This window comes from Podarcis pityusensis (genome assembly GCF_964106645.2).
Source record: "Podarcis pityusensis genome assembly, chromosome: 12".
NCBI lineage: Eukaryota > Metazoa > Chordata > Lepidosauria > Squamata > Lacertidae > Podarcis > Podarcis pityusensis.
Window position 1 is genome coordinate 34,108,970 of NC_138037.1, and position 6,575 is coordinate 34,115,544.

At 41.1% G+C, this 6,575-nt stretch overlaps 1 long non-coding RNA gene across 1 annotated transcript; it reads right to left on the bottom strand.

The window, feature by feature from the left end:
• Positions 1–2,629: 2,629 nt before the first annotated feature.
• LOC308459669 lies at positions 2,630–6,304 on the bottom strand. Its single transcript, XR_013978270.1, has 3 exons — positions 6,123–6,304; positions 4,557–4,641; positions 2,630–3,117 (listed from the first exon to the last, which is right to left on the bottom strand). It is a non-coding gene; the product is annotated as an uncharacterized lncRNA (long non-coding RNA).
• Positions 6,305–6,575: the final 271 nt, after the last annotated feature.

Consider the following 6,575-nt stretch of genomic DNA (forward strand, 5'->3'; position numbering starts at 1 on the left):
TAGGAAACGTACTAGGTATAAAAAATAAAGGGCAGTCCCTCCAGTTACAGGCTTAATTTTGAGTCCATGGCTCCTAGACATGCTAGCTATGTTCTACTTCCACTGTTCAAGGCAGCATGGCTCTGAATACAAGCTGCTGGGAAAGTGCTGTTATGCTCAGATCCTACTTGCAGGCTTCCCACAGCTGGCTTGCTGGCCTCTCTAAGAACAGAATGCTGGACTAGATGGACCTTTGACCCGATCCATCTTATATTCTTAGCAATGTGTTCTGCACTGCTTTTGTAGGCATTTGACTCCAGCATTTGAATTGCTTGGAAGTAACATGTGTAAGGTAACAATCAGATGGCACAAGTATTATGTTCAGGTCCAGGAAAGGAAGAAAAGGGTCCTTCCGTGCAATGGCGCCAGCCTTGCAGAACACGCTGCCCATTAAATGTTCCAACTTTGTACATTCGCATTTGGTCAGATGCTATTTTTGTAGGGTTTGCAGGCTATCAAAGGATGAGATGACCAGCAGGAGGCATCCGATTTCTTCTTTGACAACTGTTTAATCTGCCCATACTGATTGCATTTTTTATTGTTCTGTGCTTATATACCATATTTTGTAATGTTCAGCTGTTTACAAATAAGGTAAGGTCCATGCTATCTGTGCAACCATAATCATGGCTGGAAAATTGTTCCGAATCCTGATGGGCTCTGGGAGCAACTCTTGCTAGAATAGATGCCAATAAGCTCAGCTGTTGCAGCCCAACTGCATGGAACGGAAGCCACAACAAGACACAGTGAGATATAAATGGTGCATGAAGATGCTTTCTTTCCAGTAGACCTGAAATGTGATGCTTCTAAAATCTGGCGGTATTATTCATTTTTGCTGTTTGTTTGTTTGTTTGTTTGTTTGTTTGTAAAATCAGTTGTCACATTGGGGAGATGCATGAGAAGATGGCAGAAGAGGAAGTCCTACTGAGCAATCAGAAGTCCTTATACTTCCAGGATGACTTCATTGGATACAATCCTATGCCAGGCTAAGTCATTTATCCTGGGTACATTTTGTAGCCTTGCAGTCTTTGAGTGCATAATACATATTTCCACTGGCCTGGGAGGAGAACCATGGTATCTTCCCACTCATTGACAGAAATACACAATATAATGTTCTGCCATAGGAGTAATAGCGACCATAGCCTCTCCACGTGCTTTACTAAGGCTAAATTCATGCTATTTCCTCTTATTAAATCCCCACAGGGGCTACATTTCTCCAAGTTCCAAATAGCTACAGAGGAGGAGATTGATTTTAGTTGAACAGTCAAGTGACCTTTACATTAATCACTATAGTTGCTCCTTCCATCTCCCCCCTCCCTCCTTTCCTTTTAAGACACCTTTAACCTGCACCTTGCAAGGCTTGTTTGAATTTAAAAGCAAGACCTTGTTACACACCCCAGTTGGCATAATATTGTCAAGATTTGGAGCAGTTATTTCTAGCTTGTAAAAATGTGCTTTTGAAACTTGCATTTATTTCAGACTCGTGACAGTTCTTTGCAGACTGGAGAATCAAATGGAAACACCATCTGAGCAACTGCCTCATCAGTTGATTTTGTAAGATGCTACCAATTGGCTGCATGTAATTCACTTCTCCTAGATATCCCTCACTGCCAATTTAGTTGTGGTGTTTTTAACAATAGCCTTACATCCGAGCATAGATCAAACATCTATTGACAAAAAGCATGGTCCAGTTTTGATGGCAAGGTCCATCCCAGGCAGCTCCAATAATATAGGATGGCCCCATGGGAGAAGGGGCCAAGATCACTTAGGAAGAAGAACCATGTAAACAGGATCATGAAAGATCAGATTGGAGAAGAGACATTTGTGCGGTCCTTCTCATGACCTCCTACTCCTTTCTCGTGGTTCCTACATTCATAAATTTCTAAAGCAACATAGGTATCAGGGGTTCAGTTCCTGGTTTGATAACACGTTGAGCGTAGTTCAATAAAGGATGATTTATTGTCAAAATGAAGAGATAACTCCGGATGGCTCTAACACAGCCGTCACCTTCATTTATCATGATGACCCTTCTGAAGTCTGCTTCCAGCAAGACCAGAAGCAACTGAACTTTTCCCTCTGATGTCTTTTGCCCTGCCTCCTATCCTGTAGCCCTCCCATTCGCCAAGACCTGGGACTAAGAGAGTCAGCTCCCACCTCTTCCTCATTCTCTAAGGGACTGTCTCTTCACTCTTTCCTGCCTGATGAACTGCTTCCTTCTCTATTCCTGGTATTTTGCATTTCTTGAGAGCGTTGGCAGGGCTAAGGCTCACCCTCCACCATTCTCTTATCAACTGACATTCCTAAGAGCAGGGGAATTGGCACTGGGCTGTGCTCATCTTGCCTGGCAGTTAACCCTCTCTCTTCCTGGCTACTTCCGTCACTGGGAGCTGGCTGCAAACCTTCCCTGGGGGCTGGCTCATTCATGACAATAGGATGCAGCCATTGGGACACAGGTATCTAATAACACAAAATTGGGCCTACATTTAGTGCAAATTTATAGTAATGTAAAGGTCTGCATTAGGAAAAACAGGAGAAAATGCTTTCAGAATACTAGATAATGTTCCAAGTGCATAGAATGGCCTGGTTCACACATAACACCAAGTCATGATTTCTTTAAGCTATGGCTTGTTTAACAAACCATGAGCTAACCATGAGGTGTGCTACAGACAATCAAAGAAGCAATTGCTTGTTTTTCCAAAGTTTGTTTTGTTTCAAGCTGCTCTCACTTCATGACAATGTAGTTGCTAGGCTGGGATGGTCGAAATAACCAGGGCTAAGGAAGACATACAATACAACAACCTAACAAGCTAAGGAGCTGCGAGTCTGGTGAGTGCCTGGATGGAAGGCAACTTTTAGTCCCAGTGTGGAAGAAAAGTGGGATATAAATGTTTGGAGAAATCTTATTCCAATGATAACACGTCAAAAGCTTTTCAAGGCCCTGGTTGAAGTTTTCACAGCTGGGAGGACTTCAGCAACGTATCTCTCTCAATGATGGTTGATATTGCTGGCAGTGTGTATATGAATTTCATAAAACTGTTCATGCGTAGGAGATGGAATTGGGAAGTACTTCCATCTAAGTTCCTGTAGGAATGGGTGAATCGGTCAATTTCGGTTTCTCCCAGCTTCTCATTTTTCCAGTGCCAAGTTCAGTTCTCCATATTTCCACATCAGTTTGCAAAACCTCATGAAAAGTCATCAGCATTTTAGTGCAAATATCTCCTAATATACACATGTCTGTATGCAATTCGTTCTAATACACACACACAGTTTTCCTGGCAAAGGAAATTCCCCCAATGCATTTATTGTTAAACACATATACAGTTTTTTTCTCTGGTACATGCATTTTTGTACGTGTTACTTGGCTGGAGAACTGCATTTCAAAATGTGGTGAAGTGCCAATTGTGTTGGATGAATTTCAGTTCATGTATTGTTTCTGAAAGTGCAAAATTAAAAGCTCGCATTTAAATGCAAATTGAAATGACTTTCTCCCCACATCCCTATGTTTCCCCTTCCCCCTTCCCATTTCATGGCTATTCCACATGTTTTTTTTGCAAGCTCCCTGGTGCTATTGTGCTCTGGGTGATTCAGTTGCAGATCCTGAAACTGGTAGTGATGGAATGGCACAGTAATGTGATTCATTGTTTACAGCACTTTCCCCCACTTACAGGGTGTACAAGAAAAAGCACCACTCAGCAAAACTAATTGTTGAGCAAGGATTTTCAAGTTCAAGCTATCTGAAGACTCATCTACTGAATGCACATGAAGGGCAGCGAATTATGGACTTTGAATTGGCCTCATCTGGCAGCAGTTATCCCAGACCACAAATATGGAAACCTGCAATTATTTTCCCCCTCCTGGCTAATAAAGGACTATGCACTAATTAACTGGCTGTAACAGATGTTAGTCAAGCTTCAAATCTAATGACATGTGCTCTGCTTGCAAGTAATGAGATTCCCCCAAACTTCCCTTTGGACTTTGAGTCTTAATCCTCTTGTTCTGCAGTGCAAGCTACGCTCAGTGCTATATTCATGTTTAACAAACACTTGCAAACTGTTTATTCTTAATTCTGATAAGACAGCCAGCCTCTTGGAAAGCTTGTATTCAGTGGCGTAGCCCAATTCTGTGCACGTTTCATAAAATAAAATAAAATCAGCAGAGTAATATGTCGCATGCTGAAGATACGTCTCTTTAGCCAGTGCTTTGAGAGTTATTTTTTGTGGGGCCCACTTCTTACGTTTTGTTTAATATGTGCATTTGTTTGGAATTGTTTGCTCATTTTTATAATTGTAGTAACTGTTTTACCTGGTTTTAGCTGTATGATTACATTGTCGTAACCCACCTGGTGGGGGCTTTCATCAGTTTGGTTACCTCTTTTCATCACTGAACTCAGTTTATTTGATATTATTGAGGGTTCATCCAGACTTTCTTTTGTGCATCACAAGATCCTGAAAAGTGTGGACTTTGAAAAGGTTGTGTGTGCTTTGGTTGGGACCGGAAAGTGGGGCCTTTTTGCTACTCACACTAAAGCTTCAGAATTCTCTTTCAAAGGAAGTGTGCCTTGTTCCTTTCTAATGGATTTCCACCATACAGGAAAGACTTCTATTTCTAGAAAGGAAACAATTAAGAAACCATTATTAGAAACCATAGCTGTTATTAACACTATTTTTAGCCTTTTACTCTGCTGTTGTGTTTTAATCCTGCAGTTTTAAATTCTGATGTGTCTCACACAGCAACCGTTTTAAGGATTCTCTTATTATTATAATCTATGTTCTACTCTTGCTGTTTTAAGTTTTTAATTTTTTTAATATATTGCGACTTTTCAAAATGGTTGTTTTTGTTGTAAGTTGTTAGTGGCCTTCGACTTTTAATTCAAGGTGAGACTTAAATACAATAACTAAGAAGCCCATCTTGGCCATGGAAAAATGTGACAGAACCTTGAGAACTGGGTTTAAAAACATTGATTAAAAGGCATAGAGTTTTGTCTTCAGGTTGAATGACAATTCTGTCAAATGCAAACAGCCACAGAGTCATGAATATCTAACAGCAGGGGGAGAGAGAGGCTCACTGTGGTAGCTTTCCATCAAGCACACACCATGAGGACATGTTCCTGGCACCACTGAGGAGCATGTATTCATAACAAATCCATTGGCTCAGATCCATACCGTCATGATGGTGCACTCCAGGAGGGGAGTCTGCAAAATCTCTTGCTGCCAGAGATGTCGTTATTATGCTTCCTTCCTCTGAAGAGCACACAAGCCTATTCTGTGGAATAAAATGCACAATTCGTTCTGTAGGCTGGGCGATAAATGTCAACAGTTTGTCCTCCTCCACCAGCCACTACTGAATCCACAGAGTGTGGCGGCAAATAACTTGAGAAAGGTGGATTGGAGTCCCTCAATTTCTACTCCACAGAAATGCCCCAGAAGTAAAGAGCTTGAGGAGTGAACTCTTTCTTCCTGGTCACAAACCCTGATTATATAGAGGACTTTTGTTAAGGGGGAACTTTCCGGAACTCAGTTCTGGCACTTCTCAGGTGGGTTCCAGAACCTCTCAGGTGTGTGCCATTGCCATTCTAAGAGAAAGAGGGAGGCATTCATGGTGAGTTCCGGCACCTCTTTTTCTAGGAAAATAGCACTGGCATATCCATTGCTTTCATCCAACATGCATAACTCTTGAGTTATGAGAATTATGTGAAAGAAGGCCCTCTTGTTTTCAGTAGAACTTCAGTGGCACACCGTATTCTTAGGGTCAATGGCTTAGACAAATTCCTCTCTTTTCTTTACATGGTTCCGACTCAGGTCTGCTATGATTATTTATGTCTTTGCCCTTCTTCCAAAACTGTGTAGCTGTCATAACAAAAGTTATATAGTGACAGAAAGAGTGTGTGAGAGTGTGAGTGTGAGTGTACTGACAATCTGGAATGACTGTTCACCATAAATCTCTCGTCGCCTTTTAGTTTATAATAATTTATCACCCTGTTTCATCAATCTTCCATCTCCTGTCAAATCAAAATCAGTTTGTGACCAAACTATATATCACTTTGTTTTGTAAGCTTAACCACCCCCACCCCCCATTTTACGGCCTACCACTTTGTCCTTAAGTTGTTAATCTCTAGAATCCTGATCCCAGCCTTTTGATTATGATCACGGAACAAATACCAAGCTGCGCTTAATCGTGAAAATGAAAAGAGGATCTTGCAGTGCCGAAAAAGGGAATTTGTAGCAGAGGCCCATTTGAACATTTGGTGTCTTGGAACTGCAAATCAGGAAATGAGGAAAAGGGAAATCAGAAATCTGCACTATGTACTTTAAGTATGCATTGCACCACACACTGGGTGGGAAAATAGTCCCCATTTTATCAGTAACTCGCATTGCTGTATCTGCTTACCTGGGAGTAAGTGTGGGAATTTTTATTCATTCATTCATTCATTTACTTATTAACAGATCAATCCTAACTATAGAAAGCATAAGTTACAATGGCACAAGTTACACTATGTAAGTTATTCTTTTTCCAACATTGTTTTTTGACTGCAAGTTTGA